Source organism: Somniosus microcephalus, chromosome 9 (assembly GCF_052327205.1).
Source record: "Somniosus microcephalus isolate GS21.2 chromosome 9, FLI_Smic_1.0, whole genome shotgun sequence".
Taxonomy (NCBI): domain Eukaryota; kingdom Metazoa; phylum Chordata; class Chondrichthyes; order Squaliformes; family Somniosidae; genus Somniosus; species Somniosus microcephalus.
This window is the reverse complement of record NC_140995.1, coordinates 4,890,873-4,902,957: the sequence shown is the minus strand read 5'-3', so window position 1 is coordinate 4,902,957 and position 12,085 is coordinate 4,890,873. Positions and strand designations below refer to the sequence as shown.

The window sequence follows — 12,085 nt, the reverse complement described above, 5'->3', positions numbered from 1 at the left end:
TAACTTGCTCTCCGATTTTTCCTGCCAAAGTGCATAACCTCACACTTTCCAGTATTGTATTCCATCTGCCAAATCTCTGCCCACTTACTTAGCCTGTCTATGTCCCCTTGAAGGTTTTTTACGTCCTCCTCACTCACTACTTTCCCCCCCATCTTAGTATCATCTGCAAACTTTGATATGTTACACTCGGTCCCCTCCTCCAAATCGTTAATATAGATTGTAAAGAGTTGGGGCCTGACCCCTGCGGAACACCACTAGTTACTGATTGCCAGTCTGAGATTGAACCATTTATCCCAACTCTCTGCCTTCTGTTAGATAGCCAATCCTCTATCCATGCCAGAATATTACCCCCAATCCCGTGATTTTTTATCTTAAGCAATAATCTTTTGTGTGGCACCTTGTCAAATGCCTTTTGGAAGTCTAAATACACTACGTCCACTGGTTCACCTTTATCCACCCTATATGTTACTTCCTCAAAGAACTCCAGCAAATTTGTCAAACATGACTTCCCCTTCATAAAACCATGCTGACTTTGTCCTTTTAAATTATGATTATCCAAATGTCCTGTTACTGTCTCCTTAATAATGGACTCCAAAATTTTACCTACCACAGATGTTAGGCTAACCGGTCTATAGTTTCCAGCCTTCTGTCTACTGCCCTTTTTAAATAAGGGTGTTACATTAGCAGTTTTCCAGTCTGCCGGGACCATTGCCGAGTCCAGGGAGTTTTGGAAAATTATTACCAATGCATCCACAATCCCTACCGCCACTTCCCTCAAGACCCTAGGATGTAAGCCATCAGGTCCAGGTGATTTATCCGCCTTGAGTCCCATTATTTTACCGAGTACCACTTCCTTAGTGATTTTGATCGTGTTTAGCTCCTCCCCCCCTTTAGCCCCCTGTTTGTCCAATGTTGGGATATTCTTAGTGTCTTCTACTGTAAAGACTGATATAAAATATTCATTCAGTGTTTTTGCCATCTCCATATTTCCCACCATTAATTTCCCGGTCCCATCCTCTAAGGGACCAACATTTACTTTAGCCACCCTTTTTCTTTTTATATAACTATAAAAACTCTTACTATCTGTTTTTATATTTTTTGCTAATTTAATTTCATAATCTATCTTCCCTTTCTTAATCAATTTTTTTGTTATTTTTTGCTGTCTTTTAAAGTTTTCCCAATCCTCTATCCTCCCGCTAGATTTGGCTACCTTATATGCCCTTGTTTTTATTCGAATACTATCCTTAATTTCTTTACTTAGCCATGGATGGCTGTCTTTTCTTTTACACCCTTTTCTTCTCAGTGGAATATATTTTTTTTGGAAGTTGTAAAATAACTCCTTAAATGTACACCACTGATCATGTATTGTCTTACCCTTTAATCTATTTTCCCAATCCACTCTACTCAATTCCGCTCTCATACCTTCATAGTCTCCTTTATTCAAGCTTAGCATGCTTGTTTGAGATCCAACCTTCTCACCCTCTAATTGAATATGGAATTCAACCATGTTATGGTCACTCATTCCAAGGGGATCCTTTACTAGGACATTTTTAATTAATCCTGTCTCGTTATACAGGACCAGATCTAAGGTTGCTTGCCCCCTGGTCGGTTCAGTTACATACTGCTCAAGAAACCCATCCCTAATACACTCAATGAACTCATCCTCAAGGCAGCCCTGCCCAATTTGATTCGTCCAATTAATATGATAGTTAAAATCCCCCATAATTATAGATGTTCCCTTATTACAAGCCGCAACTATTTCCTGATTGATACTCCGTCCAACAGAGTTGCAACTGTTCGGAGGCCTATAGACTATGCACACTACTGTTTTTTTCCCCTTATTATTCCTTATCTCCACCCAAACTGTTTCATTATCCTTATCTTTTGACCCAATATCATTTCTCTGTATTAGTGATTCCTTCCTTTGTTAACATAGCCACCCCACCTCCCCTTCCTTCCTGCCTGTCCTTCCTGATCGTTAAATAACCTGGTATGTTTAATTCCCAGGCATTGTCACCCTGCAGCCATGTTTCTGTAATGGCCACAAGATCATACCCATATGTAGTTATTTGTGCCATTAACTCGTCTATTTTGTTTCGAATGCTACGTGCATTCAGATAGAGAACTTTCAAATATGTTTTGTGACACTTAGTTCCTGCTTTTGCCCTTTTTATTACTTTACCTTTTACTCCATACCTTCTGCCACTTCCTGACACGCTCTGGTTTTTAATTTCCCCACTGCTACCTAAGTCTATTACCTTCTCTGTTGTCATTTTTATTATTTGCTCTCTAGGAACCTCCCCCCCACTAGTTAGTTTAAAGCCCTCTCTACAGCCCTAGTTATATGATCCGCCAGGACTCTAGTCCCAGCACTGGCCAAGTGAAGCCCGTCCCAACGGAACAGCTCCCTCCTGCCCCAGTACTGGTGCCAGTGTCCCAGGAAGCAAAACCCATTTCTCCCACACCAGTCTTTGAGCCACGCATTTAACTCTCTAATTTTATTTGTCCTAGCCAAATTCGCTCGTGGCTTAGGTAATAATCCAGAGATTATTACCCTTGTGGTTCTGCTTTTTAATTTGGCCACTAGCTGCTCAAACTCCCTCAGCAGAACCTCCTTCCTTGTCCTATCTATGTCGTTGGTACCAACATGGACCACGACAACTGGATCCTCCCCCTCCCACTCCAAGTTTCTCTCCAGTCCAGAGGAGATGTCCTTAACCCTGGCACCGGGCAGGCAACACAGCCTTCGGGACTCTCGCTCTCGGCTGCAAAGAACTCTATCCCCCTAACGATACTATCCCCTACCACTACAACATTTCTTTTAACTCCCCCCACTTGAATGGCCCCCCGCTCCACGGTGCTGTGGCCAGGTTGCTCATCCTCCCCGCAGTCCCTGTTCCCATCCTCACAGGGAGTAAGAGCCTCGAACCTGTTGGACAAGTGCAAGGGCTGCGGCTCCTCCAACACTGCCTCCTGGATCCCCGTACCTGCCTCACTTCTAGTCACACCATCCTGACCCTGGCCACGGACTACATCTGAATTAATTAATCTAATTGGTGTGAATACCTCGTGATACACAGAGTCCAGGTAACTCTCCCCCTTCCTGATGTGTCTCAGTGTTTGAAGCTCGGACTCCAGCTCTTCAACACAGAGCCGGAATTCCTCGAGCAGCCAACACTTACTGCAAATGTGATCACCGTGAGCATCAATGGTGTCCACCAGCTCCCACATATTGCAGCAGCAATACATCACCTGATCTCCCATTCTATGTAATTAATTAAATTTGATATTATTTTTAAATACCCTCTGTCCCGATTCTAGATGATGAATATCACACCTTAGAAACTATAAACCAAAGAGATTTAAGCTTAAAAAGGGAGAAATACTTACCAACCAATCACTTAGCCACTTTCTGGTGACATCACATTTGGATTACTTTTTACCTCTCTCCTTCCCTCCGAGTTCCCAGACTGGAGACTGGTAAACCTTACCTGGTCTCTGGGACTTTTATAGCCCCGCTGCTGCCGCTGAGTTCCCGCCGACGCACTGAGGCCTTACCTGGTCTCTGGGACTTTTATAGCCCCGCTGCTGCCGCTGAGTTCCCGCCGACGCTGTGAGGCCTTACCTGGTCTCTGGGACTTTTATAGCCCCGCTGCTGCCGCTGAATTCCCGCCGACGCACTGAGGCCTTACCTGGGTCTCTGGGACATTTATAGCCCCGCTGCTGCCGCTGAAACACCCGCCGATGCTGTGAGGCCTTACTTGGGTCTCTGGGACATTTATAGCCCCGCTGCTGCCGCTGAAACACCCGCCGACGCACTGAGGCCTTACCTGGTCCCTGGGACTTTTATAGCCCCGCTGCTGCTGCTGAGTTCCCGCCGACGCACTGAGGCCTTACCTGGTCCCTGGGACTTTTATAGCCCCGCTGCTGCCGCTGAGTTCCCGCCGACGCTGTGAGGCCTTACCTGGGTCTCTGGGACTTTTATAGCCCCGCTCTGCCGCTGAATTCCCGCCGATGCTGTGACACCTTACCTGGTCTCTGGGACTTTTATAGCCCCGCTCTGCCGCTCAAGATTCCCGCCGATTACATCTATAATGTAAACCAGCGTACGTCACTCAGTCAGAAGAAGTCGACAACACCACTGCCTGACATGTCATTTTATATTCTTATGTTCTACTCGGAGTCTTGTGCGAGTTGCCAAGGTGACACTTTCTCCGAGCTCTGTTCTGTGGCCCCTTCCATGGTATGGCCAAGACCAGCATCGTACGATGGGGAAATATTTTCATTTTTTGGAAACTGGGATGTTAATCTCACATTTGAAATGGAGGTCAGCAGAAATGCAAATATTACTTCAGTTTTCTACTTGGGAGTTTGTAAAATAGGATTTTATGAGGCTTACTGGCAGAAATCTGGGCAATTGGTACTTGCTGGCAATAATGCTCATTTGCACCTCTCCAATGGCTTAACAGTCATTTAACTAGTCAAGTAATGGCCAAGGAGGTTAATCCAACTCCAAATAGAGAATAACTGTCGAAGATTAAGCAGAGCAGTGGATTTGTACAGCCCAATTTAATGAACGGCTACACCTGGATTTTGAAAGACCGATTTATAGATCCGCAACATTAGAACCAAAGTATTTGCTGTCATATATGTAAGAAATATCTAAATTTTCAAATCAGAAATAAAGAATAAACTACAATTAAAGAGTAGATTATAATTATGTGCATGCTGAAAGTAATCTTGTAATGAATTTCTTACTTTATTCTACTCTTGTCTGTCCTTGTACAGATTTAGTTAAACAACCGAACTCTGCAATTTTCTATGGAAGAGAATGAAATATACAATTGAGTAGCAGAGTGGTGCTTCTAGACAATTTACTGTCTGTCTGTCTAATGTTGGGTGGAATTCAGTTGATTAAAGTGCCTGTGAGTCTAATGCAGCAAACGTTTCAAAACCCCAGCAATCGGTGGAGTAGACACTTTGGCCCCGATATTAATTGGGAGACGCGCTGGGAGCCATGGTGGGGGGGGGACGGGGGAACGGTCCGGTGTTGCGTGGAATACCCGGAAGTAAGTTCAGCGTGTCTATCAGTGGCCTTTTAACTCAGCCGCCTCATTATCATTTTACTTCCGGTTTTGGTGTCTAGTCACTGGCAGGGGCCATGATGTGGACCCGCATGACATGATCTCAACTCCAGTATTTAAAGGGCCAATCTAAAAAGATGCAATTTGGAGGACTTCGGAGTTTGAACCAATAGAGGAAGAATACTCAGGATGCTCAAAAGGCTGTGGCCCGCTTTAATGATGCCTCCCTTGATGAGCTGCTGGGGGCTGTGAGGAGTTGCAGAGAGGTACTGTTCCCCAACAATGGGAGGAAGAAACCTGACACCAAGGAGACGTGGTTGGAGGTGGCCCAGGAGATCAGCAGCAGGACCGTAGCGTCATGCTCCTGGATTCAGTGCAGGAAGCGTTTTAATGACCTAACCAGGTGAGGAAAGGAGAGTCCAGTTGCGCATTCACCCACATCCTGCTGTGTGCATCACCCCCAACCCCTCACTCTGTCTTCTCAAGCCTACTCCATCCCATCACTCCTCAAAACCCACTTACCTTGAAGGTGCACCCATCCTTCTCTGTCTATGCACTTCCTCACACCCGCATCTATCCACCCACCACAGCCACTCGCCCGCGTCCTTGTGCAATTTGACGCCTCTCGCTGATAGTCACCCTCGCCAAATGCACCGCATCCATCGGCTGAACACATGCCATTACACTCACTCATAGGTTTGTTGCTTCCCTCCTTGCAGGAGAAAAGAGCACAGAACATCAGGGAGAGGGCGAGTACAGGAGGTGGCTATCCACGCATTTCGCACCTAACAGCTGCAGAGCAAGAGGTGCTGGAGATCAGTGGAGTTTCTGCATCCCTGGCTGTCGGAGATGGGGAGACAGGAAACTCCCAACAACCTGGTGACAGAAGCAGAACCCACCCAGAGTGTGGAGGAAACCTCCAAAGTGTAGAAAGTAAACTCTCAGCAAATGTACTGTGAAGAAACCCTTTCCCACTAGCAGGTAAGAAAGCAGCTGTGAGCACTGAGTATTTATCACCGTATTTCCATGAGGTTGATTGACCCCCCTCAATTGCCGCTGTGTACTCACCTTGCTTTCACTGGCGCGTTTCAGGAAGACCGGGAAACCCGTGGAAACAACGTTAAACTTAAAAGTGAGTTGAAATAGCGCTCTAATTGAGCGATTAACATATTTTTAATTGGCAACCCGCCTCCCCCGAGGGGGTTACGTGCACGCAGCCGAACGTGCTCAATTTAAATGTGGAAGTTGGTGGGTTGAAGCCGGATTCTTGAGGCGGTCAACTTCCCCGGTTTTTACCCCCGACTCGCGCCCAAACCCACGCACTCCAGTATGTTAAAATTCCCCCCTCAGTCTCCAGTGGAGTCTACAATCCAGGCAGCTTTCTCCTACCAATGCCAACATTGAACCATTGATGTAACAATTGCAGCAAAATCCATGTTGAATAGATAACCTGCCAAAGACTTGCTCCAGCAGGTAAACATCTCCTTTTGCCTTTCGCACCATCATCCCTTTGGTCTCTTAATCTCTCCTGCCTCCCACCCTATCACAGGCCTTCCCTTTTGTTCTTTCCTCCCCTCCCCCCTTTCCCTGCCCCTACACTTGCTTAAAAACCTGTTCCATCTCCAACTTTTTCCAGTTCTGACGAAAGGTCATCGACCTGAAACGTTAACTCTGTTTCTCTCTCCACAGATGCTGCCTGACCTGCCGAGTGTTTCCAGCATTCTCTGTTTTTATTTTGGTAAATAATTCCTATCTGGTTATTTTAATTTCCTTCAGCTGAAAATTGCCCCATCTTTCTCCAAAAGTTCACTAACTATAGGTTAACAAGCAACAAGTTTTTTCAAAATAGTTTTGTTACCATTTTTATTCCCTTCTTTTGGATTGAAAATAGGGATCGTGTCAAAGATTTAGCTTATCTTTCAGTTTCCAACAGTTTTAACATCCCTCTTTGACATCACTCTCATTAAATGGCTGTGGGAAACGGCTCTTCGATTATGTAATTGCTTGTGTCAACCCTCTCAACCTGCAAATTAGCTGTGTTTACTGGCTTGGGGGTCTTGCCGGCCATTGCTGTTTTTCTCAGCAGTTTTATTTAATGTGAGGATGTCTTAGTTAAAATGGGACAGCTAAAAAGCAGAGTTGGGGCTCATAACTCTCTCCTGCTTGGCATGGAACTGTATGTGGGGCATTAAAGCACAGCAAGTGACGAGTTTAGCCAGAGGGGCCAGGGATCAATTCATACAGAGGCCCTCTGGCCGACCTTCTCAATCTACTCACCTGAAAAGTGATTTTAAAAAAGCCCCTCTGCATTCACAGTCCTTGTTATCCCCTTCAGCATTCCCTTCGTTCTGCATTAAAGGACAATGAAACCATTCAGCCAACCTTTATATTAGTGGCATTCTGACAGCGCAGACTAACTGCCTGCAATGAAAAGAGACCATGCATCAAACTCCCAAAAGTGAAGGTGATGAATTTATTCACAAACATAAGATTGAACTAAAATCTCTTGACACCCAAGTGATTGACCCACAGTACTTTTCTTAATGTAAGGTTTCCTCACTCTACAACTCCTATGAGGTGCTCCACCAGTGACTTCAGCAGAGCTGGTGAGAGGCTCCTGTTGCTCATGCACCCTTGAATTGGCATCGGTTGCGGAGTGTGAAAAAACTTCAGCCGGACCTAGACAGGTTAACAGAGCAGGAAGACAGGTAGCAGATTTAACCTGATGCAGAAAACTGTGAAATGATGCATTTGGGGAGGAAAAAAACAAGAAATGTTAGTATAAACTCATTGGGAAGATGCTGAAGGGTGTGGAGGAATACAGATACCCAGGATACAAGTTCATAATTCCTTGTAAATGTAATTGCATGTACATGAAGCCATAAAAAGCCAACAGCATTTTAGATTTATAAAGAGGAACATAGAGTACAAGAACAAACAGTGAAAGGCAATAGTTAGAGAACTGTGGCCATCCCATTGTTAAAGCAACATTATATTCATGGAGCCTATGCAGAGTAGGTTTGCTGGATTAATATCAAGGATGAGAAACTATCGTTTATGAGGAAGGACTTTAGATACTGGGACAATTTCCATTAGAGCAGAGAAGGCCTTAAGAGAAGATTTAATAGATGTTAAATTTTGAAGGGTCCATATACTCTTCATTACAAACACCACCTACTTCCACCTCTAACGTCCCCCGCCCCTCACCCTGTTTCAGCTCCTCTTCTGCTCAAACCCTCATCCATGCCGTGGTTACTTCCAGACTCGACTATTCCAAAGCTCTCCTGGCCAGCATCCCATTCTCCACCCTCCATAAACTTCAGCTCATCCAAAGCTCCGTTGCCAGTACCCTGTCCTGCTCACCCATCACGCCCATCCATGGTGAATTACATTGGCTAATGGTCCCCCAACACCACCAAGGCTCTTTACTATCTCTGTAATCTCCTTCAGCCCTACAGACTCTTCCCCCAAACTCTCCACTCCTCTGACTCTGGCCTTTTGTGCATTACCCCCCTCCCTTCACCCCACTATTGGTGGCCATGCCTTCCGCTATCCAGGGCCCATCCCCTCTGGAATTCCCTCCCTAAAACCTGCCGCCTCTCCACTTCATTTTCTATCTTTAAGACCCTGACTGAACAAATGCTACTGACTTGGAATTTAATGAAGCACTTTGCCAAGCTTTTGGTCATCCTTCCTAACAGAGCCTTCTTCGGCTCGGCATCCAATGTTTCTGATTATGCCTTTGTGAAGACCCTTGGGATGTTTTTCTACATTAAAGATGCAATATTAATGCAAGTTGTTTTTGTTACTTTATGATAGCTTGAATAAGGAAAGGCTATTTCTTCTGGATGGGGGTCAGTGACAAGGGATTATCAATTTAAAATGTCACTAAGAGAGCGAGCAGAGTGGCTCGGAGAAATGTCTACACAGAGACTTGTGAGAGCTTGGGGATTAGTTGAGGTAGAGACCATTGCATTTTTTATTAGCAGAGTGGAAGATACAGGGCTATGAAGAGGGATCAGGATACTGGGATAATTTTTAGATTTCTTCAACAGGAGTTGGCACTGGCCCAATGGCTTCTTCTCTGCTTTACAATTCTAAGCTTCTAAGACTGCATCGAGAGATTTTTCTAAATTTCCACAGTACCTATGGATCACCGAGATACTTTGTGTTTCCTTAAATTCCAAGTCAGTAATATTCATTGATTCGGCTTCGGAGATAATGATGTTTTGTCATGGCAAGCAAGATTTCATTATGAAAGATTTGCACGGTATTAAGCCTTACAAAATGGTTACTGTCACTAATCCTGTTAAATACAAGAGTTGGCTCCCCTGAAGGAAACAGCATTTTTAGCCATTTAATTTTTGATTGCTTTAGCAACTCAACAAGAGAAAACTTTAATAACTTCAAAGAATTCCAATTTTTTTTTTTAATTGGACTGTTGCCGACCAGTTTGACAAAGCAAAGTGTTTAAGAGGTCGAGTTGCTTTAGTGTCAGTTGAAAGACTTGCATATTTGTTTGTGCATTTAGAAAGGCTGGCATTCGCTGATAATTCGGTACAGGAAGTGCATTATATATAGAATCACTACTTAGCAAATCCAACAAAACAAACCACAAGTCTAACATCATTTCAATGATGAGCTCTAGCGTTGGATAATTAAATATTTCACCAAAGAAGCTCTATGAAATTGTCAATGGGAAAAAAATCATTTTATTTTCCTTCTCATGAGGAGATTGGTAATGAGCATACATGCAGACTAGTCAGATTCTAATTACCCTTCATTTATTCGGCATTAGACTCCTTCCTAGACATTGTTATGTCAGCAGCCTATTGACAGTTGCACAAAGCATCAAACATGCCAAATTCATTTTAGTGCTAATGAAGTGTTAATTGGGCACGTTGACTGTATAGCCTAAATAGTGATGCCTATTGAGTTGATTACTCAACCGCTTGAAATGTATGCACCTGTAAGGTATGTCGTGTGTATATAGCAAGGATACCGTCTAAAGATTAATACAGGGTTGAAAATATAACAACAGGTATAAAACAGAATATACAATGTATTTTTATTACTTCAGCAAGCCATGAAAATGAAAGCACAGAAACCATTTAACTCACAGTTTGGGGTGCCATGGATCATTCTTTCTTTGCTGCTGGAATCTTTCTCTCTCTTTCTCCCAATCTCTCTTTTGGTCTTTACTTGAATCTTCCTTTCTGTCCATATGTATTCTCTCTGTATTGCAATCTTTCTCTATCTCACTCTCATGCTATGAGAAGTGCCTCTGTCTGCTGCAGATATTTCCTTCCATCTTTGCTGCTGGAGTCTCTCTTTCTTTCTCTGTTGTTGGCAATGGTAATGCCATTGAATGTCAAATGTCTCTCTCTTGATGTGAATGGAAGTGAACACTGTGCAATCATTAGTAAACAGCCCCACTTCTGACCTTAAAATGGAGGGAAGGTCATTGATGAAGCAGCTGAAGATGGTTGGGCCTACGACACTGCCTCGAGGAACTCCTGCAGTGATGTCCTGGGGCTGAGATGATTCGCTTTCAACAGCCACAACCATCTTTCTTTGTGCTGAGTATGACTGTAGCCATTGGAGAGGTTTACCTCGATTCAGCTTAACTTAAGTCTCCTTGGTGCAACACTTGGTCGAATGCTGCCTTGATGTTAAGGGCAGTCACTCTCCCCTCACCTGTGGGATGCAACACTTGAGCCCGGGTTTGAACCAAGGCTGGAATGAGGTCTGGTGATGAATGGTCCTGGCACAGCTCTACAAATAAATCTTTCTCTAAGCAATCATTGTTTTCAAATTTTTAGTATAACAAAATAAAGCACAGGTCATGTAATCATATATCTTTGTGTGTCTGTGTCCTCTCTCTCTAATGTAGCCTCTTTCTGAAGAAAAAAATATAATTTCCTTGTGAAATTTTACCTCATTTTTTAAATTTATCTGCCAGCTTGTTTTCAAATCATTTGAGAAAATAAGAAAGAAAGAAAGACTTGCATTTCTATAGTGCCCTTCATGACCATTGGACACCCCAAAGCTCTTTACAGCCAATGAAGTATTTTTGAAACACAGCAGCCAATTTGCGCACAGCAAGCTCCCACAAACAGCAATAACCAGATAATCTGTTTTTGTTATGTTGATTGAGTGATAAATATTGGCCCCAGGACACCGGGGATAACTCCCTTGCTCGTCTTCATAATAGTGCCGTGGGGCTTTTTTAAGTCCACCTGAGGGAGCAGACGGGGCCTCGGTTTAACGTCTCATCCAAAAGATGGCACCTCCGACAGTGCAGCACTCCACTGGAGTGTCAGCCTGGATTTTTGTGCTCAAGTCCTTGGGGTGGGACTTGAACCCACAACCTTCTGACTCAGAGGTGAGGGTGCTGCCCACTGAGCCACAGCTGACACATAAACCAGGGAAAGCACAAACGCAGTCTCCCACTACCACAGATTTTACAGTCGAGTATCCCGCATTTGGGGACAGCGCAGGCGTCAGCACACCCAAAGTGCAATGGGCTAGCCTCGTCCTGGGAGAACCACCTTCTTATGGAAAATCCGTAAGTAGTGTTATTGCTTCATAAAACACATACTCCAAGATTCGCACTGAGGTAATTAAATAACCTTTTGTGGCGGTCCCATTGGTTGTCCTTTACATTGAGATATATAATTCCCTTTAACTTAACTTACTTATGTATGTATAACTTATTTAATTGTATGTACTTAACTTACTTATTTGTATAACTTACCAGTTGGGGCTGTTGCCCCTTTAACTTACCTGTTGGGCCGTTGCCCCTTTAAGAGGCGACCTAACGCGCTGACGTCACGCATCACGTGACGCATGCGTGTCGGCCGCCGGCCCGACTCGGGTTTCCTAGACGGCCGCTGGCACAGCCCGGCCTACCACGACTTCGGCCGCATCGGCCAGCAGGCGGGAGCGAAGCGATCCTCCACTCCCGCGGCAAGTACCGGCACAGTCCAGCTTTGCAACCT

The 12,085-nt window shown here is 44.5% G+C and overlaps 1 pseudogene; it reads right to left on the bottom strand.

Moving 5' to 3' along the window:
* Nucleotides 1-11,508: 11,508 nt before the first annotated feature.
* Nucleotides 11,509-11,663, bottom strand: LOC147112225 (U1 spliceosomal RNA; annotated as a pseudogene).
* Between the last annotated feature and the right edge of the window lie 422 nt (nucleotides 11,664-12,085).